The following is a 27,658-nucleotide window of genomic DNA, read 5'->3' on the forward strand; positions in this document are numbered from 1 at the left end:
TGTGTCGATAATTGACAATGACTCTGGCTAACCCATTTGGAATAACAGCCGTGGAGATAAATCAATATATCTATTTGTAAACAGATTGTCTATAACCACAGACTATACAATACATTGTATATGTATATGATTAAATTTTAGCTTTAAACTTGAACTTTGCTTAACTTTATAACGAGTTCCGTGCTTCATATTTGAGAGATGGATCAATAATGTTTCTTTGAATAATTACTTAATGAAACTATGCACAAACTACAAATTTATATACTGTATAAATATATGTAATAATAAACCTGCAAAATGCACACAGCGTCATCTAGTCCCATGATAAGCAGAGCTTGTTTAGCTTAGGACTAAATGGCGTTGTGTGAATTTACCTGAAATATATAATATACTTACAATTATTTCTAGAATCGAACCTATGACCCGATCACAGCATTTCGTTGAGTTATGTCGAAAATATCGCATTGTGTAAAATCAAGAGAACCGTTCCGGTTGTTAGCTGTACAAAAACACCCAACCGTAGCACTGAAGCTCAGAAAAACAAGCGTACTCACATAAAATTCAAAACTACTCTAGTATGTACTGTCTACATGAATATTTTTCGCGTTATGTTCACGGTAGAAACTGTAAAAGTAAAACCGCGGTGTTGCCAGGGCAGTAAACAAAAAACTACCACTTTGTACAGTGTGTAGAATAGAACAACTGTTTTGCAACGGTAAAAGTTTCATAAATCCATAACAAACAAACAACAAAGAAGGTTTATTTGAAGAAAACTTTTTAATTTTTATTTTTAATGCAATATAGAGTAATTTTAAAAATAAAAAGTATTCTTTACACATCAGTGCATGTCTAAAGAATATGATTATGTGCATGTGTAAAAATCCTTTTTCTTTTATTTTTAACTATATTATTTATTAATGCTGAAGAAAAGCAATTTTTAGTTTGTAATACGCCCCTGTATCTGCCGGTACCTATCTCACCTATTTTTGCAACCAAGAGAATTTGTTTTATGGTCGTTTTGTTCGTTTCCTGAATATATAGTTAAGAAATAAATCTAAAAAGTTGGTCAATAAAAATAACGATAAGTTAAAAATAAATTAATAAAAAAGTTAAGTTTCTTACTTCTTTATTTACTTATATTTCCACTCTTACAACTTTTCACGGGTCTTAGTAGATTCTGGCAAACGTTACTTATGCTTTTTTATTATTTATGTTTAATTATAATTTCACACATGCTAATATAGCAGAATCAAACAAAATAATACAAATTTATTAAGTAACGTTTGCCAGGTCAGCTACTATTTATATTTTACTAGCTATACCCGCGGTATACGAGTGAAATATATAGCCTATATGTTATTCTGATGTATAAGCTATATTATTGTAAAGTTTCATCAAATCCGTTCAGTAGTTTTTGCATGAAAGAGTAACATACATCAATACTCACAAACTTTCGCGTTTATAATATCAATAAGATATGTAAGAAGGCCGAAAGTCAATTAAAATTGAAATTCAGTTAATATACCTTCATAGAGAACTCTCTCGACCAAAATTAAATGACTGGGCTTAATGGCGCAAAATATACACTTTATTTTTCAGGAAGGCTTTGTTTACATGGGCTGCGGTTGAAGGACAACAACTGAAGGGAAACAATAGAAGTGAATTTGTGTGCTCTTAAGCCCGGTGATTTTGTTTCAGGAAACATTTTTTTAATTGCCTCCAGTTATAAATAGACAGGCTCAATCAACTATTCATTCAGCCATTACTATGTCTTGGTCAAGTATGAGACGGTTAATTTTAATCATTTTAAAAGGAGAACGCACATCATTTTTTTTTATTAACATTAAATTTAGCTTCTGCTATAAAAAACGGCAGTTCTTGAATCATTGTATTTATTTGTATTGCTGTAGCTCACACTTGTAGGTTTACCCATAGGTTTTGTTGGATTGTTTAAATAACCTGTATTGTATATTATTTTTAACTAAGCCTCCAAAATAAAAATTCTTGTCTAGTTATCTATGAATTATTATTTTATCAATACATTATTGGACAGCCGTCTATATTTACTACTAGCTATTCCCGCAACTTCGTCCGCGAGGAATTTAACTTTATTTTTCTATTTCTAAAATAAAAGTAGCCTCAGTTACTCCTTATTACATCAGCTACCTCCTAAAAAAAGTCCCCTCATAATCTGTCGAGCCATTTCGTGAATTAGCCAGAATAAACAAACAGACAGACAGACAAAAATTGTAAAAAATGTTATTTTGGTGTATGTACCATATTTATATTCATATGCATTTAATAAAAAACGGTTATTTCAATTAATATTATATCTATAGATAACAATTCTATATAAAAATCCTACGAATATTTATTTATACATACATTGTTATGTAAAAGAGATTTCTTTCCTTAAATTAGACAACAATTTATTTAAACTTTAAGTATGAACGTTACTAAGGTTTTATTGTTAGACAAACACACTAATTGGAAGGAAGTATTTGACAGTCAGTAAAAGACTTTTATACCTACAAGTGAACCACCATAGTGAGTAAACCACCCTTATGGTTCATCCCAATGTATGTTTAATATCTGAACAAAATTTTAATTTAATTTTTTTTTATTCGGCTTTAAAGAATACGTATGCGGTGGTAACAGTAAACACGTACAGTAGGGTGGAACTTGTGTATTAACTGTTACATCTTGAATTACTCTACTTTACACTAGTTAAAGACTATTTATATACACTACGTGACGTTAGATAAAGTGACTTATCTAACGTACACTGGCACAATCTATTATACTATGTGCTGATTTGCATCACTATATCACACATACAACCCTACATTTTTGCCCTTCCACCATGAACCTCTATTTTTTAATAGCGATATTTTTTTATATAGGAAGAATACGTTACGATACTTCGCCAATCTGAAGAGGAAACGCCACTACGCATCCTATGTGGTTGTAGCGCACTCATGCATAAACGAAATATCTCCTTTGGAAAGTATACACTATCTCCTGAGGATATAAAAACCATCACTCCTAAGAATATCCTTCAATTTTAGTTCCTAACGGGTCTGGTAGCAAACTTTGAGAAAGGGCGAGCGCAATAGATCTAGGTCATAATGCTACAGGCCTGACAATAACCTAAAAATATCAATAAAAAAAAGATCTTCAGCTGGTTCAGACCAGCTGAAGATCTTTTTTTTTTTATTGATCCAACTGATTAGATTTGGTATAGGTATTCTATGTATATATTATTACTAGCCAATGGTGCTAGAGGATAAACCGTTCTATGTAACCTTCAATACTTGTCATTAACGGGTCTAGGTAATGAAAAAACCGCGAGCGCAATAGATCTGTGAAGGTCGCAGTACTACAAGTCTAAGCACCTGAAAACAGCCTAAAACTCTCAATAAAAAAAAATCTACGTCAGTTAGATTTGGTATAGGTATAATATGTATAGCTCATTGCTAGCCAATGCAATAAGGTCTAACCACGTTGTTCTGTGGACGTGGGCAGGGTAACAATAAATAAATCACCATCCAAGTGTTTCTGTATGCAGTTGAGTGTAGGGTTGATACCATAGACAACGGGGAATTAATATACCGTGTATAGACATTTTTTTTTTCCCATATTCTTCCATCTCCTTTTCAGTGATGGAACAGGCAAAGATAGACCGTACAACCTAGTCTACTTTTAAACTTCTTCATATTTGAACAAGTGATGAGGCCAAAGGCCAATTCTTATGTATGTTTATTTTTTATGTTTTCATTCGTGTTCAAAATTTAAGTCTTATCCGTAGTCCATATCCTTGTATCACAATAAAAAACCGACAAAAATTTTATTTTTTTGTTTTAAATTTGACGCGGTCATTATTTATATGTATAATTAGTCAATCACGGAGTTCCCGTAGTAATTTTTTTACCAAGTTTGTTTACTCGTGATCATGGCGGTTGAAACACTGCCAGTAAGATTTTGATCAAATTTATATGGGACCATAAGTGAAATACCAGCTAGCAAATAAAGAAAACAAAACTGTTAAGCAGTCGAGTGTAGGCTTGGTGCCATACAACAGGGAATTAATATAATACCGTGTCTGTACATGGTATAACAAAAAAAGCAACTACAATTGTATTATTAATTATAATAAAATAAATATAAAAAGATTTTGAACAAATTTATATGAGAGCACAACTGAAGTAGCGGCTAACAAATAAAGAAAACAAAATCCTTATGCAGTTGAGTATAAGGTTGATACCATAGAGAATGAGGAATTAATAAACCATGTACAGAGAACAAAACAATCGACTATTATGCATTATCAAAAATAACTCAAAATTACTAGTCAGATTTTGATCAAATTTACCAGTTAATAAATAAAGCATAATATTGTTCAAGTATTTCATGTAAATATTTTTTTGCTGATTATAATAAATAATCAAAATCCCTAATTTTAAATATGATTACTAACTGTGCCCGCGGTTTTGCTCGCTTGATATTTTTAGGCTATGTGTTATCCAATGTACAAACTATAATACTGTAAAGTTTCACCAAAATCAGTTCTGTACTTGCGTGAAAGAGTGACAAACATCCATACTTACAACCTTTCGTGTTTATAATATTAATAAGATTATTCTTTCTATCATTATCCATGGATGCACCCCCAGCGTATACCGTTAGCGCAGACGGGTGCACCAATCTATTACCATCCATTAAAGTATGAAAAACATAGAATACATATATATCTAGTTCCAGTTAATTTTGTATTCTTTGAACCCATTCCCTTAATAGCAGCCCTAAACGAGGCTTGCGTGCGTCTGGTCACCCCCCTCAAGAGATTTGCGGCTAATCCCGACCACTTCATTACATTTCCAGCATATTTTCACAAAAGCCTATCTTGAATGCAATTCGACTGATCTTTTTTCCTTTTCTTCTAAAAATAAATCTTTCTATGTATAATATGTATGTATTTACAAAAAAATATATATCTATGTATACGTATCAGTTATCTAGTACCCATAACACAAGCTTTAGCAACCTTAACTTGGGTCTAGATGGCGCTGTGTGAATTGTCCTGAGATTATTATATATAATCACTTAAATATTACGAGAATGTATTCAATTTGAATCGCAAAAGAACTTTAGTAATAAAACTAATTAAATGTTCAGAAACCTCGGTAGTCTAGCGGCTTAGCTCACCGCATTACTTCTGATGGTCGCGGGTTTGATTCCTCGCACGGTACAAACATTTGTATTCATGAGTATGATTGTATTGTTCTGGGAGTTACACAATCAGTCTGTCCATAATATAGACGCAGTCACGGGTAAAAACTAGTTATAAAATCCGAACGGAATTTCATATTTAACTGGTACGTGACTTGTAGAGTGTTAAACGTTGACTGGCCATTGGCAAGGGTGCCGAACCCTAGGGACTCGAGTGGGGTATGGCTCCTATATTAGCTGTTAGCGAACTAAGGGTTCGACGACCTCGGTTGATCATCGCCTTGGTTCCGATAGTTGCGAGTTCGATTCCACGCACAGTACAAATATTTCTATTCATGATTGTATTGATCTAGGTGTTTTCAGTGTATATTTTATTTAATGAATGATAATGGAAAGGTGTCTGTACACCATTTCGATATCAGTATGGCTAAACGTGGCGGACCACCAGTGGAAGATCATAAGATGAGCATGAGGACAGGTCAATTAGGCCATGGTGGCAAATTCTCCAGGAATTTATCATCATGGTTTCCAGGGAGAACCGCGTGGAGATCAATCTGATTGTACAATGCTGTGGGGTAAATAGTCCAAATTATAAATGTATTTACCTTAATATATATATATATATATATTAAGATAAATACATTTATAATTTTACATGTAAATACATATGTATTTACATGTAAAAAGTATTTATATCAGTTGTACACGTAACACAAGTTCTACTTAGCTTGGAACTAGATGGCGCTGTATGAATTATCCTGCGATATTATTATTATTGGAAAACAAAATTATAACGTATTTCAGTACGGTTACAACCGACGATTAACTAAACGTCTACTAAATTTTAATAGGTACAAGGGGCACTGTCCCTTAAATAAATATTTGTACTAATTACAGACAGTTCTTTTTGTCGCGACTGCTTTGAAACCGAAGAAATGGCCGCTCACGTCAGAAACCTGGAGTGTGTATCCGTGGCCACAGAATAAACACAAATCCTCAGAACGGTGAGTTCGCTCCGTGAAGAAACCTGGAGCCTTCCGCGCTTTTAAGAGGAGCTTAGATGGCTACTTTAGTAGTAGTAGTCCTGGCTCTACATAATAGCCCAAATGAGAGGGTAATGATGTGGTAATGTCTCGTCCGTCGCACTCAATTATAAGACACAATTATACCGGTGTAGGAACAGTGTGGTCGTTCTATGAAACCTGTAAGGACACCAGGAAACTTCTGTGCTTCTGGGACGAGTTTGGATGGTTACTGTGGTGGTGTAGTTCCGACTCTGCATAACATCCCAAATGAGAGGGTAAATACGGAAAACAGACTTCTACAATACGCTAACAGACAGATCTCACCCAGATATGAAAGTAATTGACAAGTGTTGGTCTGTGTCTTCCGTCGCATTCAATTATAAGAGCCCTCAACACAATCATACCGGGGTAGAAACGGTGTGGTCGCTCCATTATGTCTGTGAAGCCACCAGAAAGTTCCTGTGCTTCTGGGAGGAGCTTGGATGGCTACTTTAGTAGTCCCGGCTCTACATAACGGCCCAAATGAGAGGACCAGAAGGCTTGTGTGCTTCTGGAAGAAGATTGGCAGGGTTCTTTAAAAGTCCTGCCAGAATAGTCCAAATGATAGGGTAAATGCGGAAAACAGTCCTACAATACGCTAACAGACAGACCATACCCAAATATGAAAGTAATTGACAAGTGTTGGTCTGTGTCGTCCGTCACACTCAATAATAGGAGCCCTCAACACAATTATACTGAGATATTCAAGGAGCGACCAGACCGTTCCTAGTCGCTCTGTGAAGCCTGTCAAGACACCAGAAAACTTCTGTGATTCTGGGAAGAGCTTGGATGGCTACTTTAGTAATCTCGGCTTTGCATCTCCCAAATGAAAAGGTAAATTGTTATTTTCTTAATAGTTGTCATGTTATTTTCTTAATAATGCACCACCCACTAAACTCTGTTTACCTCATGGTCGACTGGGAGAAAATGCCTTATGATGTTAAGTCCGCCATTTGCACCTTTATTTTTTTTGTATTTGTGCATTAAGGTTTTAATAAATAAAATAAATGCGGAAAACAGAGTCCTAGAATACGCTAACAGACAGACCATACCCAAATATGAAAGTAATTGACAAGTGTTGGTCTGTGTCGTCCGTCACACTCAATTATAAGACCCCTCAACACAATTATACCGAGGTAGGGGCCCCATTGTTCGTTAAATGCTAATCCAATGAGAATACTATCTGTGGAAATGAAGAAATCTTTGTTAAGAATGAAAAATGGTGTTGTCTCTTCAAATGACAATAAAATATGGAACGCTGAATTGAAAGTGATGGCTTCTGGGACGTACTTCGTTTTAAATATTCCGAGTCGATCTATTTGTGACAAATTATTAATACTAGCAACCCCGCCCCGGCTTCGCACGGGCCGAATATTAGTTTAAATTTTTAAACTGTTCTTCTTTTATTATCTCCTAAAGCGTTCGTCGAAATAAAATGATATAAAGGACAAATTTGTTCAATATTAAATAATTATAATAAATAACGTATTTATATGGATAAGGATTAATATCATGTTTATGGAAACAGCTTCGCAAATAAAGCATTATTTTAGAAGAAATTTGATAACTATAAAAAAGGTTATATATAGTTGAGAGGTTGAGTGAGTTGTCGCGGACTTTTTATAGAACTTAAGAATTAATAAGAAGGAATTAAGAAGAACTTAAAAAATAGAAGTTGATGGTAGAAGGGTAAAAATGTAGGGTTGTATGTGTGATATAGTGATGCAAATCAGAACATAGTATAATAGATTGTCCCAGTGTACGTTAGATAAGTCACTCTATCTAACGTCACGTAAGTCACGCAGTGGTTAATATATATAGGTCTTATTAATTAGTCTAAGGTAGAGTAATTCAAGATGTAACAGGTTCCACCCTACTGTGTATGTGCTGGCTTGCGTTCCTTGTTCCCAAATATCGTAATTTCAAACTAGCAGTGCCATCTATGCGCCGATACAAGAAACTTTTGATCCCTCATCGACTCACAGCAGCTCTACACGTCAAAGGCGCTTTCAATGTGCAACAAAACTTCTTTGCGTCGAGATGCGGTAATGGCTGCAGTGTTTCAATTCAACTGATAATGTACAACAATTTAAATTGCTCATAACAGTTTGTGTTGGGCTAGCTCTTAGGCAGTAATGTAGTGAAGCTTTGGAAGACAAGCTTCTGCATCAGTTCCAGTGAAATCAAGCCTTCAAGAGACCGCCCCAGCCATCAACTGTGAGTCTTTCCTTATTGTTACCTTATGCAAGCTAGCCATTGTACGCATCCCTACTTAACCTCATCTTTCAAAACTGAGCTATCTTCTTTTTACCCTCCCCTGGTCAGGTTCCAGGTTATAAACGGAGGCAATCCTTTCCAGGCCCGACCAATGTACGTGTTTACTCTCAACATTGCTCCTGCCATTGAAGATGTATGCTGTAAGACCGAATCAAAAAAAAATTAAATTAATTTTTGTTCAGAAATTAAACATACATTAGGAGAACAATCCCTACATATTTTTGGCGTAACTTTAACAGATTACGCAACGCACGCAGCGAAAGCACTGAATATGAATATATTTTGCTTCATTTTTTATTGTTGCTCCGCTCCTATTGATGTTATATAGCCTATAGCACAGGGACAATATAATTTTCTAACAGTGAAAGAATTTTTAAAATCGATATGCAGAACCGGATATAACACTGAACAAAATTGTTACTTCTTTACAATAACTATATATTAGTATAGACACAGCTATTTAGGACAATTCATACAGCGCCATCTAGTCTCAAACTAAGTAGAGCTAATAGTAACAACCTATAAAAAAAATATTTTTTGTTAATGCATACATAATATATAGTTGAGTGTAGGGTTGATACCATAGACAACAGGGAATTAATATACCGTGTATAGACAATAAAAAACCGAATAAAATTGTTTTTTTTTTTTTATTTGACGCGGCCATTGTTTATATGTATAATTAGTATATCACGAGTTCTTACGACGTTTTATTTTTAATGAGTTCCCGTAGTAAATTTGTAAACTGTTTACCTAATATATGTAAATGGTACCCTAACGAATCAACAATCATACTTATAAGTATAAATGTTAGAATCTCGTGAGGCATTATTATATATCCTATATATATATACATATATACATATATCTCCCAAATTTTATTTTAAAAATGAATCTGTATTATAAACATGTACAACATTTATTTGAAAAGAATACGAACTGAGTTTCTTGTCAGTTCTTCTCATCTCGAAATCTGACAGATTTGACATATCATATCTAAGTCTGTAACAGACCTACGTGAATAAAGATATTTTGATTTTGAATTTGAATTTGAATCGAACCCAGGACCAGCGGAAAGGCGGTGTGATAAATGGATAGACTACGGAGGCCGACGAATATATGTTAATATATACAAATTCATACAGTATTAAAACCTGGGCAAAACCGGGCCAGATATTAGTCTGAAATAAAATGAAATTATTCTGCCTACAAGCCCAGTTTTAAACTTGATTTTTATTTTTCAGTTTTATTTCATGCGTACAGCGCACCAATAAATCACTGCACCGAACACGGGACTGTGTTGCCATATATCAAACGGGGAGCCAACACGCCTTCAGACAAATAAGTCGCGCTGCTCGGATACGTAATAACAAATGTTCAGTGTTGCCAGCTCAGTTTCAGATTTTCGGGCTAAATCATATTAAAAAGAGATATATTAGAATTGAAATTTAACTGAAATTTAATAATATTCTAAATTATCCAATGCCATAAATTGGAATCATTGCATCCGTCTGTCTTTTTTCTAGATGTATAGAATAGAATAGAATAGAATAGAAATCATTTATTCAAATAAACTTAATTTAAGCACTTTTGAATAGTCATAACAATTTGTTTTTTATCTACCACTGTGTATGAATTTTAAAACTGTTTTCACTATCAATTTGACGGTCACGGTGGTCGCACCGTGCTAAGTTTATTAACTGTTTACATTGTGCGAGGAATCGAACCCGTTACCATCGGAAGCGATGAGTATGCTAAACCGCTAGACCACGGAGGCCATCAATTATTTACCAACGTAGACTGGCAGGTTTCACTTGACCGTTTATGGCAATACCTGTTTAATAATTAATATTGGAGCAGCAAAGCAGAATGCTATTACTAGTCCACAGTATAACAATGCACGAAACCCTCGTAAAATGACATAATGACTCTGAAGAACATAGAAATTTCATCCCAAATTGTGTTCAGTGAGTTTAACAAGAAAAATTCGCACGAAAACAAGTTTGTGCAACTTTTAAAGCTAAGAGTTACTGCGTTCATTTCGTAAAAAAATCGGCTATTACAAATTTATCGTTTTACTTCCTTATTTTTTTATTGTTGCCTCGCCTCCCGTTTGGCAACTTTGGCACGTTTTGAATTCCACTCGATAATACATAGCCAAGCACTTCACTTGACTTTGTTAGCTATCTGATTAAGAATGAAGTAGTTTAATACTCGATAAATATTTGTATGCTTAAGCAGATTTTGTAAGGACTATGTCTTCATTAACATCTTGTATTGTACCCAAAGTAGCTTACAAATAAATCATTTTTTATTACGTTACTCGTAATATAAGAAAGATTAATTCTAAACTGTAGTAGCTAGCTGAACTGGACGGTAGGTACAGTAATAAAAAGTATGACATACACAAGAAAAGAATATAATAGAAAATTCTTTATTCAAGCACTTTCGAATAGTCATCACTCATTTTTTTAATCTACCCCTTATTCGGAAAGCTGTCTCAACATAAGAAGAATGAGCAAGAAACTTGCGTGTCGCTCTTTTAAATAATTAGTCGTAACTTTACATTTTTAAGTTTAAATGTGTGAATACAAACTACCAACTAACACTAATTCATTAGAGTCAAAATATGAAAAACACATTCAACTGGTTGAGTAACTAAATAAGAGTAAATCTGAGTCTGAAAGGTCCCTATGTTAATAAATAATGTTGAGTTTGAATTTAAAAGGCAAGCTACACTAAAACTTGATATCCTGTCATTCTTAAAATCTCTCAATCTTGCTACCTATATAGTAGTGCGGTCAGTTTTCCTTATTTTTCTCAGCCACTTCCCTCGCAAGGATATCGTCGTCAGAGCTATATCTCTCTATCAAGTCTTTACGAATTACTTGAAGTCCATAAAGGCATATTTTTTTTGTATATTCATAATTAGTATTTATAATACACATAATTCACTAAAGATAGACTGTAAAACGTCGTTTGCGTGAGTTACCTCAGTCTCACCTATTTCAACCGCCATGGACACTACGCCATGGACGCCACTAGCTACCCATGTAGTGTTTTGGATGCAGGGTGCAGATTAAGCAGTGAAATTAAATTCAAATTCAAAAATCATTTATTCATGTACGACTTTTTAGCCGCTTATGAACGTCAATTATTTTTTTTAATAATTTTTCCCTACCGTCCAGTTCAGTATACACATTCAATTAAGAAGTACTGATAGGAAACTCAACTGAATTTCTTTTTTTAAAAAAGCCTGTTTATTTACAATGTTTATTTATATAAATGTTCACATCTAACATTAAATGAAAATCCGATGCATGAACAACATGTACGCTCGTTATTCAAGGGCAAAATAACGGCAAGATGATATCTAGAATGGCAACCCATGAGCGGTATCACGGATGATAACGTGATGTCCGTAGTACTGTTTGTGTGTATTTGCAGGTTATTTATGTACTAAAAAGGTTTTGAACACTGTTCATGTATATATCCGATTTTAAATTTAGTTACCGTAATTGTTATCATATGGTCCGTAGGTTTTGCTATATAATTTAAAAATAAATATACTAAATTTAGAACTGCGTAGTTCCTGTCTTTGAATAATAATTTCATAACCAAATTAACTTTTACCGCTTAATGCAGATTCTATATGTGAATGATGGCTTAATGTGTAGGCAGAGAGAATCAAAGCCAAAGGCATTTTATACACGATGGTTGAAGGTACCCTCCGATCGATCCCCGTCCAATTCAAACGAAGATCGAAATTACGACGGCCCGAGCTAAGGTTCGAACCCCTAGCGGTCACCTCAGACTATAGTCGTATGTGTCAGGCGGGAGTTGGCCTTCAGCCGCTATATAAGTCCTTCCGCGTATTTGGAGTGCCATCTGCACTCGCCCCCTATCGTCTGATAAAACTGTAAAGGCCAGCTACGAGCATCAGCCAACAGCATTAGAGTAAAAAAAACAGTTGTAACAAATAACATAAAGTTATGTATTCATAAAAACAAGTATTAGAAAAGTAAACGAGTAAAGGAAAATATTATTTTACATTGGCAAAACATTGTTTATATAAAACGTATATAACCTACGTAAATAACGAAGTAAGTATATTGAGATATCTGTACTAAATTTATAAAGAGGAAAAATATCATGCCCTAGTTGGTTTAGTGGTTTAGCACACCTCTTTATTTCCGATAGTCGCACGTTCGATTCCTCGCGCAATAGAAACATATCTTCAATCATAAATGTTTATATTGTACGAGGAATTTACAAAAAGAATTTATGTAGGTATTTACAAAAATATATTTACGTCTTTGTGTCAGTTGTCTAGTACTCATATCAGAACTAGCCACCCACCCGGCTTCGCACGGGTGTACACGTATTATACATATAAACCTTCCTCTTGAATCACTCTATCTATTATAAAAACCGCTTCAAAATCCGTTGCGTAGTTTTAAAGATTTAAGCATACATAGGGACGGACAGACAGCGACCGCGACTATGTTTTATACTATGTAATGAATTGTCATTCTGATGTATGAGCTATATCACTGTAAAGTTTCAACAAAATTCGTTCAGTAGTTTTTACGTGAACCAGTAATAAACATCCATTGTCAGTTTATAATATTAAAAAGATACCATGTTTATACTAGTAGTATTAGATGCATTTTAACCAAGTTCAAAATTTCAACTGGTATGAAATAAACAAACAAATACTCAACTGGTCCATCTCAGATCTAATAAAGAGATTTCAAACAGGAAACAAAGTTATCAAGCTAATTGTCAAAGTCGTCCCCCTGGCTTTTATGCCCCTATAACAATTGATCGGTTCCGTTATAGCTTTACGACTTCTGAGAGCTGTTTGTCGGCGTATGACCCTACCGATAGTAGCTTGGGGTAGACAGTAATTGTAAAATGGTAATACAAGTAAAATGGTATAAGAATTTGTATCTTAATACTATTGATAGTATAAACGCGAAAGTTTGTGAGTATGGATGTTTGTTACTCTTTCACGCAAAAACTACTGAACGGATTTTGATGAAACTTTACAGTAATATAGTTTATACATCAGAATAACATACAGGCTATAAAATTCACGAGATTTCACCGCGGGCACAGCTAATTATGTTATAAACGCGAAAGTTTGTAAGTATGAATATTTGTTACAATTTCACGCAAAAACTACTGAACGGATTTTGATGAAACTTTACAGTAATATAGCTTATACATCAGAATAGTACAGAATAATATATAGGCTATAAATTTCACGCGAGTGATACTGCCGCGGGCACAGCTAGTTATATTATAAACGCGAAAATTTATAAGTATGGATGTTTATAACGTTTCCACGCAAAAACTACTGAACGGATTTTGATGAAACTTTACAGTAATATAGCTTATACATCAGAATAACATATAGGCTATTTTTTACTGAAATTTATATATTAATATTTAACGCGGGAGACGCCACGGGCACAGCTAGTATTCTATAAAAAATATCAAATTATTTATTCCTTGATGATACTTTCACCACTATCATTCTCGACAGCGTTAATCGTTAGGTTGGATCCCTTCATCACTAAAAGTAACCTAACACTGAGGGTGACGCAGCTGAAGTAGAGTCACAACGCGAGTTTCATGATGTTTGTGCACCTGGTTCCACCAACATGCTTTTTTGCCACCATAGTAGTGTAAGAACAAAATAAAAAAAACACCTTCATGAAGAGGACCATAGGCCGAAATGGATTGGTATGGTAATTAAAAGAAATAATTAAAGATTTTTAGTGTTAACCAGATTTGAAGTCACGTCCTATAGCAGTGTGATCTACTGCACTATGACGCACTCAACGTAAACAAAATAGCATAATCCAATAAACTAGTAAGTCTTCAGTTATAAAGTTTCTGATTCAATCAAATATATGTGATTCTATGAAGACCTTTATCTTCATATACGAGTTATATTTCACAAATAATTCCCAAGTTTTCCTCACCAAGGTAAATACATCAAGAACTACTATGTCCCTAACACAAGTATTGAAACTTGTTTGTTTGTCCATTAGTAAATAATATTGACGGCCTCGGCTGGTTAGCGGTTTAAAACATCACTTTACTTCCGATGGTTGCGGGTTCGATTCCTCGCACGGTGCTAACATTTGTATTAATGATTATGCAAAATAGTCTACGTGTTTATCTCTTCTCACTCTATTCAGCCGCCAAACAGCTTGCTTTATAAGATGTATCTGCTTAAGGATGAAATTAGGCATTTCCAATGACATAAAATAGAAGAAAGTGGATCGTTAGTAATGTGGACTAATAACTCCATTGCTAGCAATGTACCAATCAGGTTGACCTCCACGCGGTTCCCTTGGAAACTATATGTTAAATTCCTGGTGAATTTGCCACGATGGGCCGACCTAACCTCATCTTGTCATCCTCCACTGATGCCCCGCCAGCGTATACCGTTAGCGCAGGCGAGAACACCATTCCATTATCATCCCTTAAGAAGAAATGCCAGATAATAAAGGTAAATTCACAAAACTCGATAACCCAGCGGAATGTAAAAAAAAACAATAAGTAATTTCTAAGTTTTCCCCGACAAGGCAAACACATCAGGAACTCCAATGTCCCCATAATATATTATTATTCTAACACAAGTATTGAAAACTGTTTGTTCGACCCTTCGTAGTTATATGCCTACATATAATCAGCCAGTGGAAATCAAATCGTGGCCCGCAATTGTCCGTAAATAGGTTTTTTCTACATTAATTACTACTAGTAGTCGTTCGGAGTTCGATAGTCTTAAGTCGTTTCAATTAGATTTAAAGTGACAATAATAACTGATTGCGCAATTCTCGCATGCCTCCTCCTAGTTAATATGTATTTACTTAAAACAACTTTTATTATAAGAGCAACATGAAGTTTCGTGCTCATTCTTCTTGTGATGGGTCTGTGTTCCGAATTATTGGGGTAATCCCTTTCTACGCAGTAAGCCAGTGCTTCGGGGAGCTGGTCCAATTCCCAGATGCTTCATGTTTCTCCAAACACTCCCATAACTCTGTATGTGTTCGTGGTAAAATAATAAAAATATATGCATTTTTTGTATTTATAAAAAGAGAAGTGGCAAAATGTAATCTTGCCTAAAAATAGGTTTATCGATGGCATAACATTTATGTATTTTTTCAATATTCTGCTGTAGAATTACACTGAAGCACCGTTAAGGCAGAATATTGTAAAAATACATACATGTTTTTTCACAAAACATAATTTCAGCTAAAAATAGATTAATTAGGGTACTTTTTGGAAATTAATAAAATCTACAGTAAAGAATAAGTTTTCCTTTGTTTATTTAATTAAAATTTTAAAATTTAAACTGATTTTGATATGCTATAACTATTCTATATTGATGAGTAAAATAACTAGGATAATAAAACGGGAAGATTGGATTGCATATCAAGATGCTTGAGATGCACTCTTCAGAGAATCTTCACTGGCTTTAGTATTCCCGACTTTACACAAGCAAAGTATCTAATATGAGGCTAAATACGGAAGAGGGAATCTCTACAACCGCCATCAAAAAAGAAAGAGGTACTTAATTTTACTGTGTTTTTGTGTATAGTAACTGAGAACTTTTTTCTACGTGAGCCCATTTTGACAATTATTTTTCGGAGCGGATGCTTCTTGTGTTGTGATTGAGATAAACCAGTAATTTCTAAAATATCTTCTATATATAATAATAATGCTTCAATAAAACATATAAAATTGATTTGATTAAGTTACACACTAATAAAAAAATCGATTAAATTGTAAGTATGAAACATCCGCTATATCAGTTTTAAAACAAAACAAAACGTATCACATTCCTTTAGGAGCAACGATGTCACAGACAGACACATCCTTATAGCACTCCTCATTTTGCGTCGTGTGTGAAAAATAAGCGGCCCCCGAGCTCCAAATGTTGAGTAACCCTGCGATATTCAAATAACCAGTGGATATTGGATGTGACCAAAGAAATCCCGGATTTATTAACGTTTACGCATCCGACGGGCCGTACGTGAGATGAATAAAAAAATACCACTCCACGCTCCTTCAAAATGAACCCTGACGGTTCAATGTTCATTAAATGGTTAGGGGTTGGACAAAGAAAACGAATAAAGAAGTTTTTTTGGTAAATGATGATGAAATAGTAGCCTAACTTTAACGTTTTTTTTTTGCTCGCCGTATCCTCACACCCTTAAACCTAAGTGGTCACGGACAGTGCAGTTTTAGAGTAGTTTTCTTCCACTCACACTCATATTGTCAAATGAACCTACCTACTACCTACCTACCAGAGGGAAGGGGATTGTTAGTAATGTGGATTGATAACCCCATTGCTAGCAATGTACCTTGTCAGGTTGACCTCCACGCGGTTTCCCCTGGAAACCATCGTGTTAAATTCCTGGTGAATTTGTCACGATGGGCTAACTGACCTGACCTCATGCTCATCTTATCATCCTCCACTGGTGCCCCGCCAGCGTAAACCGTTAGCGCAGGCGGGTGCAACATTCCATTATCATCCACAAAAAAAAAATCTACCTACCACATTGTTAGCAATACCATATCAGGTTGACTTTACTCGGTGCCCCCTGGAAACCATCATGATAAATTTATGGTGAATTTACCATGAAGTGCTAACTGACCTGACCTCATGTTAGGATGATAAGATATCATCTTCCAGTGATGCCTCGTAACCTAAACCATTGGCGAAGGCGGGTGTACCATTCTATTATCATCCATAAGAAAAAACCAACAGACCATGCTTATTCTCTGTAGAGACTACAGCATAGGGTTCTTAGAGGAAGTATGAAAGTGGCACCGGTGTTAGGGAGGTTGAAGAGTAATCGTCTATCATGGTATGGACATGTAATGCGTAGGAACGAGGATAATATTTTAAGAAAGGTGTTACATATGAATGTGGATGATTATAAGGGCAGAGGAAGGCTGAAAAAGAGATGGATGGACTGTGTGAAAGATGATATGGTAAGAAAGGAAGTAAATAACGCGATGACTGCGAACAGGGATGAATGGAAGCGAAAAACATATTACGCCGACCACAAATAAATGGGATAAGGAAGAAGCAGATGATGACTACAGCATAGGGTTCTTCAAGGGTATATTAAGGTTTCTTAAGAATTGGCATCGCGCGTGATACCCTTGGTGTTTCAGGCGTCCATAAGCTACGGTAACCGTTTACCATCAGGTGGGTAGTAGGCTTGATTGCAACCACTGAGTAAAAAATGCACTGAAACAAAATATATATAAATAAAATACACAAAGTTCTTGTCGCTAAACTGCACATACATCTTTCGATGATCTTTTTGATGAAGTATAGACCTTCCGACAGGTTAAAGACTTAACTATAAATTAAAGTATGTAAGTATATATTTGTAGCATAAACATAACATAATAAATAATAATAATACAAGCCAGTTTGATATAGTACCAAACTTATATAACCCTAGCATATAAATATTAAAATACATTTTTTTAGCAAATCCATATACAACTGATGTGCCCACGGTTTCACCCGCATTAAATTATAGCCAAAATTCGTAGAGTAGTTATTGCGTGAAAGAGTAACGAACATCCATCCCTCCATCTATCCATCCATATCACATAATTTCGAATTTATAATATTTATAAGATATACATAGAAAACACCTAAACCAATACAAACAATCATACTCATAAATATAATTGTTTGTATCGTGCGAGAATTCGAAACCACGACCATCGAAAAGTTAGGCGGTGTGCTAAACTGCTAGACCACCGAGGCCAAATAAATTTATAACTAGCTTAAGTATTCTATGAATCGATGATTTGAAGCAAACGTAATTAATTATTTCGTCTCTACAATAAATTATTAGTACAGTTAATTATAAATGCGTCTGCCACTTTTAATAAAAAAATAATACATCATCAAACAATATCTTGTAATATTATTACAACACAAAAAAAATATCCTATAAAAATAACAAGTTTTACCTAAACGTGTCTTCAGAACGGTAGAAATAACAAAGCCGCATAATAAAATAGTCTTTATGTCTTCAGACATAATATCGAATATCCTATTCATTGTAACAATACAAAGGTACAAACGAATAACGAAGTTATTACTAATGTAATGAAAGGTCAAGTACAGTTGGTAACAAATGTATTACGGATTCATTTCAATCTGTGCTTTATTACCAGACGATAAGGCTGAATATTTATCGAAGTTCAATAAAATAGCAAATAAGATGGCCGACTTGATGGTAAGTGGTCACCGTCCCCTGTATATAAGGACAATACTACGGCCGATGAAGTCCCTTGCCCCCTCCGATCGATCCCCCGCCCAATTCAAACGGAGATCGAAATTACGACGGCCTGAGCCAAGGGTCGAATCCCTAGCGGTGCCCTCAGACTAAAGTCGTATCCGTCAGGCGGGAGTTGGCCTTCAGCCGCTCCATAAGTTCTTCCGTAGGTTTGGAGTGCCACTCACCCCCTTTCGTCCGGTGAAGCTGTAAAGGCCAGCTGCGATCAACAGCATTAGAGTCCTCCGAAAAAAACAACATCACACCATCATGTGACACCCGTGGTACTTCTAATATGTTGCCATTCCAGTGAACTAAGAATTCTGTAATTCCACTGTTTTAACACGAACCTTCTGAGAGTCAATTCTCTTATTTCAGAAATGAAACAACGAATTCTTAGATAATTTATGATTTAATAATTAAAATATAACAAACGTCACTTCCCTTCTACAGCTCGTGGTCAAGTCACGCAAAGATCAACCACTCCCAATGATGGACCTTATTCATGACAGATATACTGACAGCGTGATTGACTGGAGACTGACAGTGTCTATTGTCGTAGTTTGACACTATTGTACGTATTACATGCCACATGGCGATAATCTTACACTTTCAACTGAAACAGCTTCAAAATAAATTACTTCGCCAAAAATTCAGATGTTATTCCATACACTTTTTTTTATAACACAGGGGACAAACGAGCATGCGGCTCACCTGATGGTAAGTGATTACCGCCGCCCATGAGCACCCGCAACACCAGGGGAATTGCAAGTACGTTGTCGGCCTTTTAAAAAGGAATAAGCTCTTTTCTTGAAGGTTTCAATATCGTATCGGTTCGAAAATACCATTGCTGGAAGGTGATTCCATAATGTGGTTGTGCGAGGCAAAAAGTTTCTAGAAAACCGCACTGTGGAAGACCGCCCTTCATCCAGATAATCAGGATGGTATTTCAGTTTCTGGCGGGTGGTACGGTGGTGAAACTCAGCAGCTGGTATTAATCCGCACAATTCCTCAGAAACGCTATAGTTTCACTGCCTAACCGTAGCCTACAACCAAAATAAGCTTTATAAAATTAGCTGTATTTAGATAAAAATATGTCAGACCGAGGTAATAATAGGTATTCCCACGCAGGTGACTGTATTCGATCCCCCGTCTAATTCAAACGAGAAACGAAATTACGACGGCCTGAGCCGAGGTTCGTACTCAGACTAAAGTCGTATCCGTCATGCAGATTGGCCATCCGTGGGTCATCAATTTTTTATTTTATTAAAATTGCTAACATTACAATATTACATTAACAAACGTAACTCGAATTCAAATTCGAAAAAATCATTTATATATGTAGGACATTTTAGCCATTTATGAACGTCAAATTTTTTACTTTATAATTTTAATTTTTTCCCTACCGTCCAGTTTAGTATATAGATCAAATTAAGAAAAACTGGCAAGAAACTCAATAGAATTACTTTTTTTTAACGTAACCTATTAATAGTTTTTATATATAACTTCGATGCAACTTTTTAGGGCCCGTTCAAGTATTACGTAAGCACTGTAGAGGGGCGGGGGGGTATTTGCTTTGCTTATTTTGGATGACATGGGGGGTGGGGGAGTCTACATGATGATTACGTCATCGGTAGTTATTTACTTTTTCACACGAATGGCAACCCTCACATTGTCTTTGCCATAAAAACAATACATTAATTGAAAAATGTTTACGTAATCATGGGGGGAGGGGGTAAGAGCTTTGCTTACTTTTGCTGACAAGGGGGATGAGGGGGGATAAATAATTGTAATAAATCTGCTTACGTAATACTTTAACGGTTCCTTATACATATGTATGTATATTTCTCCATGCACAGACATCAGTTCATCATTTTAATATATACTGCCTACCAGCCCCGACTGCGCACGGGAGTACATGTATTATACATATAAACCTACTTGAATCACTCTGTCATTGCTAAAAACTACATTAAAATTCTTTGCGTAGTTTAAAATATCTAAAGCGAGCATACAGCGGAAGCAACATTATACTATATAAAGATATACATACATTTCTGAGAATACGTACACAGAAACAGCTAGAAGGGTTTCAAAGAAAATTTCTATTTATAAAACCTAATTACTACTGAGTAATTTACTTTGTTACCTGATGCTTATTGTAAGCTTAATATGTATATTGATTTTCATAATTATGCCGTTTGTTATTTTCTATTCACACTGTCATACTCGTGAACGGGTGCTGCTTGTAGGGACTGGTCTGCTCTAATAACTATGACTGATTTCCTCTTATTAATTCTTTAACCAGTTGTTGTATATTCAATATTTTTTCTATTTGATTATTTAATTGAATTAGTGCTAGTACTGAATTAGTAGTTTGTATTCACACACTTAAACTTAAATTGTAAAGTAAGAATAAAATTATTTAAAAGAGCAACACACAAGTTTCTTAAGTTTCTTGCTCATTCTTCTTGTGATGAGACAGCTTTCCGAATGAGCGGTAGATTAAAAAAAATGTTATAACTGTTCTAAGTGCTTCAATGTATATTTGAATAAATGATTTTCTATTTTATATTCTACTGATTCTTAAACATTCCATTTGATTTTTATAGAATAGAATATATTTGTTCAAAAATCGCTTTGTGTGTTCTACCGAATATAGAACAGAACGGACTGTGTTCTGAAGAATTGTTTGACATGATGCCCACTGCTACCTTTTACCATCGCACCGCTCGCCATCGATAGGGGATTCTTCCCCATACGCTGGAACCTAAGTGGTCTCGGACAGTGTTGTTTCAGAGAAGCTTCCTTCCGCGTACACTTATGTAGATTGTGGAATGAACTACCTGCCGAGGTTTTCTCACGAGACTACAGCATGGGGTTTTTCAAGAAGAGTATATTATCGTTTCTAAAGGTTCGGCAAGGCGCACGTGATACCCCTGGTGTATCAGGCGTCCATAGGCTACGTTACCGTTTACCATCAGATGGGCCGTATGCTTGTTTGCCACCTATGTGGTATAAAAAAATACAAAAAAAAATATTTTTTTATAGCAAACTATTAATTTTTGGTATAAACAATTTTTAGTGTACCAAAGTAAGGAAACCTCTCGTGCAAGTAGAAACTGATACTGCGAGATAATGATTATCCCGTTTGGTTGCTAGATACAAATACATTTTAGTACTAGCAAACCGCCCCGGCTTCGCACAAGTCCAATACTTAAGTTCTTTTAATAAATCTAAAATACCGAAAGTGTTTGTAGAAATCAAATGATGTAAAGGACAAATTTGTTCAACATTAAGTGCTTATAATAAATAATGTATTTATTTCGATAAGGATTGACATCATGTTTATAAAAACACCTTAGCAAATTATGCAATATTTTAGAAGAAATTTGATTATCATAAAAAAGTGAGGTAACCTCAAAAGATAGATGCATATGTTGTTTTTAGAACTTTTAAAGGAGAACAATCCCGTCATATTTTTTTTTGCATAACCGTTTTCTAAGCACCTAAAATGAATATATTTTGCCACAAATTTCATATCTGCTCCGCTCCTATTAGTTGTACCGTGATATTATATAGCCTACTGCACTCGGGGATAATGAACCTTTCTAACAGTGAAAGAATTTCTAAAATTGTACAACCCCGTACAAACTTCTCTTTATAATCTTAGTATAGACAAGCTCTGTTGCATTTACTTACAGAAATAAATTCGGTAGTATCTAAAAATAACTATATAAAAGAGTTTACTATTAAATTGATATGAAAAAAGATTCCAGTATCGTATTTAGAGCTACGGAATATGAACAAACCTGAATTGGCGCTGTAAATTATAGAAATTTGAAATGGTTTTTAATTAGAACAAAGAACTCCTTTGTAAATGTTCGAATTTCTTTAATTGAAATTTAATTATGTAGTAGAAATTAGGATAATTAAATTCTCAAAATCAAAGCAAGTGTGCGCTCTAATTTGATAATGGCCACTTTAAATTTAAGAATGTGCCCCGACACGCCCGTGAATTGATTTCTAGGTAGATTAATACAAAAAATATATAGTTTTTGATTGTGGAGTTGTTAGAATGTAAAAAAAACATTGAAAGGCGTTTGTGGCCCGGGTCCCCATCAACATGCTTCATGAAGGAGGACTACTGGCTGAAGGGTGTGGTCAGCGCTACCTTGGCAGATTGCCGTCATCAGTGCCGTGACCACACCTACTCTAATATATTGATTATGTAATATTAATTTACATATAAATTAGTTACCTGAAATAAATAAATAAATAAAAAAAATCAACCTAATATTAGACACACGCTAATAACTCGTCCGTTCGGTTCGCAGGCTGCTCGTATAATGTCTTTTTTGACCGAGTCACTGTTCATACGCCGCCATCTTGCCGCACTACTCACGAAAAACAGGAAGTCATAACACTAAGGAAAACTGGCTGCAATACCTATATCAGTTAATACGGTACTAATCATTCTATAGGTAATTATATTTGTTCACTTGTAATTTTCAAAACAGTGTTTATATGAAGGAATGTTTGAAGTAACATACCAAAAAATTTGGTCAAAAAAATCTATATGTAAAAAATATATAGACAGATTAACTTTTACTTTTCCTGAAGTTAAGTATAGGTCAACATATAGGTTAAAGAGAGTTGAGACAAATAGTGTATGTATTAGACAACTGATATAAATCTATACTATATAATAATATTATAAAGTTGAAGAGTTTCTTTGTTTATTTGAACGCGTTAATCTCAGAAACTGCTTCTAATAGAAAAAATATTTTTGTGTTGGATAGTCCATTTGTTACGGAAGGCTTTAATAGGAGCAGAGCTGCAATAAAAAATATTGCAGAATGTGGGGGAAAAATACGCAACGTAGTTGCGCGGGTCAGCTAGTACTTAGATTTTTTTGTAAATACATACATTATATACATAGAACAACAGCCTGACCGATACAAACGATCATACTCATGAATACAAATGTTTGTACCCTGCGAGGAATCGACTGTAAGACTATAGGACGTAAAGCGGTGTACTAAACCGCTAAGCTGTCGAAGAAGCATTGTTTTTGACTTTAGAAGCTAAAATATATTTTTTATTCTTACACTTACTTAGGGACTTTTATCATAATATGATAATAGTAGTCCCATCGTGTCTTATTACTAAAACTAACTATCTTATAACTAATATCCTTTAAAATATTCAAACTTATAATTTACATTAATTACGGTCGAATTTCAACCACTCGAATTACTAGTAAAAAGGAAATTAACAGAAATACATAGAATTGGCTAGCGTCATTTGAAACAAAATAAACCCAGTTTTCACGGATAGGTAGATATGTAATGTAAATAAGACCCACAAGAGAAAGCATCAACAAACCCCCACACCGTAGACCGACCACAACATAACAATGGCCATAAACGAACTGTGCCTATACACATTTTCAACCGATTACAAATATGAGACTAGCTGTGCCCGCGACTTCGTCCGCTTGGAATAGTGACATTGGATAGCATTGTTAATTATTTTACAAATTAGACATTCGTATAAATGCTTTAATAAGATTTTTGCTAGTATTTGACTGATAAAAATTTCATCTACTTTTGACAAATTAAATTTACAAAACACATACTTAAATAAACAAATAATATTTAATAATCTCACTTAAAAAAAAGTCAAAGAAATAAGTTTCATCGTTCTAAATTCAAAAATGCCGAATTTCCATACAAACTTTTATAAAACATAAATAATATAAATAAATATGACATTCAAAGTTTGTAAAAATTTCATCCTTAAGGGCGTAAAATTAAATAGGGGTATTTTATTTTAAGCCCTTAAGGGTAAAATTTTTACAAACTTTGAATGTCAGGTATTTATTTATACTGAATCAACAGTAAAAAAAATGTTTTAATATTCTAGCTTTGAATATGACGATACTTCCATATCTAGGTTCATGGTTCATTTCATCCCCTTTCGACCCATAACAACCCTTTTATCGCATTAAAAAGGTTCAGTAATTTTGGCATAAAAGCGCCACAGACAGACAGAATTTTTACAAAGAAAGTGTTTCATATGACAATTGTGTCCTTTTCAGTCAGTTCTAGGACAAACTCTGGCAAATTGTTGCAAAACCTTACGGAATTTCCGATTGTAATAGGCGGAAATCTCAATGGATTAAAAAACAGCAAAAAAATCTATATATCTTTATTCATGTCTATTACAAACTCTTATGATAAGTCAAATCTACAGTTAGTTCGAAGTGATTTCGAGCTACGAAGAATTGACAAGAGAGTCAGCTCTCATTCTTTTCAAATGAGTTTGTGCATCTTCTATCTCTGGCTGTCTCATTCTGAGATTATTAGAAGTGAATAGTCATTATATAAACTTTAATTACATACTAGTAATTGTTATATTATTGAACTGTATAAAATATATATAAAATCAAAAGTACAGTAAATCTTATTAAGGTCCGTTCAGTCGTAAAAAGTTACAATATACAAACAGACACCCTTTCTTATTTACAGTGTTAGTATACTAATATATAGTACAGTAGCCTATACGCACAATTCTCGCATTTATTTATATTATTATACATAGAAAACACCCAGACCGATACGTCATAATCACGAATACAAAAGTTTATACCGTACGAGGAATCGAACCCGCGAACATCGAAAATAAAACGGTGTGCTAAATCATCCTTTAATATGCCACCATTGCCATAAAAAAAACATTAAACGCTGCGAGAAGCGAAAGATATATTTAGATTACGCTGCATTTCTGTAATCCTTGGAACTGTCTCCCTTGCACAGTTATATTTACAGATTTTAATGCTATAATATCCTCTAAATGTCGTCATGAACTGTTAATATGTATAATTCTGTATTATTGCAATAAATAATTTTTTTTTCATGTATTGTATACTTGCGCCGAAAATAATTGTTACAGCATATGCTGAAAATCTATCAAATAGCCCGCCTATTTGATACTGCACATTAGTGCTCTAAATTGCTATTTTTTTATAAAATAGACGTATCAATATTAAATAAATATATTGTCTTTAATTCCACAATTACTGATACATATTTACATTTAAGAATTCGCAGATCCTTTTTACAGTATCTGCACGAAAAAATAGAGTAAGAGATTCTCTACAAAGTAGAGATCTATTTTAATTAATATAATAAAATCGATAATCTTTTATACATGTATTATTAATAAATTTGTGTTATAAATAATAATAATGGAAAGGTATAATTAAAAATCACTCACCGGTGACGAATCACGGAACGCTGGTGACACAAAAGAAAACACGACACAACCGTCACCACTGAACGTCAAAAGGATACTGAGGGTAGTGCCCCGCCCCCGCGCCCCTTCGCCGCACTCTTGTCCCACCCTCGCGCATCCTCCCCACAACCCTCCCGCACAAAGGGGATGAACTAGGTTCGTAATCAGAACCATTTGGTCTATGATTGCCGTGTCGAAGTTTTCCAAATTAGATTTGAAAAAGAGGGTGGGAACTGTATTTTAGGGTTACGAATGCAACAATTAATGTCTTGTTAGGTTGTATTATTCTGATGAAGGATGCATCGAGAATGTGGAAGGAATCGGGTTGATTAATAAACTTACTGATTCCTCCATATTCCAGTAAAATTATTACTACATAATAGGAAGGAGAAGTCAGGTAGCGCTCTCTGGAGACCACCATGGTATATTCCCAATGAATTTGCCACGATAGGCTAACTGACCTGACCTCATGGTGAGACATAATGCGTAATGTGCTGACGTGATATCAGTAGTTTTTTTTTACTACTCTAACGCTTTTGGCCGCAGCTGGCCTTTACAGATTCACCGGATAGTAGAGGGCTAGTAGAGATGGCATTCTGGAGACGAGGAAAGACTTATGGAGCGGCTGAAAGCCAACTTCTCGTGTACCATGACACAAACCATGACACAAACTCTGCTTACTTTAAGACTTACTTCTAATTTAGAAATTAAAAAAATTGACTGTACAATGATATTGTCAAGGGTTTAATTATTATTAATACAGAAATTAAACAGACATAATTATCAATACAAATGTTTTTTTTTTGTTTTATTTATTCTTATAGGAAAGGCAAGGAATCTAAGCCCATACAGCCGTTATAAATGTTTGTTTTCAATCAAACCGAAAATCGATATATGACAGTTAACTGTATTGCTACACTATAAAACTAGGCAATAATTCATTTTTTGTGAATAAATAATACACAAGTCTCTACAGGTCGTCATAAACATTAATACAAATGTTTGTTTTGCAATTATGCCGACAATCAATAAATATCAGTCAAAACAGTGTTGCTATACTAAAAAATTAGCAGATAATTATTTTTTAATTAATTAGTATAAATAATACATTGATTCCCATAGATATCCGCCATAGATATAACAAGTTTTGCGTCTGTGGTCGCCCAAGAATTTCTCAATTGTTATCTACGTTGGCGGACAACCGAATATATTGGTGGGCGCAATTGGGCGAAAACCGGCGATACTAATTCACTGGAACAGTTTTATTTATACTATTGTTAAAAAAAACATACCACCACGTCTGTTTTCCCAGAAAATAAATCTCAGGTATTATAAATAAAAACTCATTAGTATAAACTAATGAGTTTTTTTTTCGGACTACTCTAATGCTGTTGACCGTAGTTGACCTTTACAGCTTCACCGGACGATAGGGGACGAATGCAGGTGGCACTATAAAGC

General features: G+C 34.6%; 1 protein-coding gene across 1 annotated transcript in view; it reads right to left on the reverse strand.

Moving 5' to 3' along the window:
* Window positions 1-26,247, reverse strand: part of LOC131841543 (uncharacterized) — a 148,025-nt gene extending 121,778 nt beyond the window's left edge. Inside the window, exon 1 of the mRNA XM_059189857.1 lies at window positions 26,183-26,247. The gene's annotated coding sequence lies outside the window, so the exon portion shown is untranslated. The remainder of the gene's footprint in view (window positions 1-26,182) is intronic.
* Window positions 26,248-27,658: the final 1,411 nt, after the last annotated feature.

This window comes from Achroia grisella, unplaced genomic scaffold (genome assembly GCF_030625045.1).
Source record: "Achroia grisella isolate CSIRO2021 unplaced genomic scaffold, CSIRO_AGI_Agris_v1 utg1847, whole genome shotgun sequence".
In the NCBI taxonomy this organism is placed as follows: Eukaryota; Metazoa; Arthropoda; class Insecta; order Lepidoptera; family Pyralidae; genus Achroia; species Achroia grisella.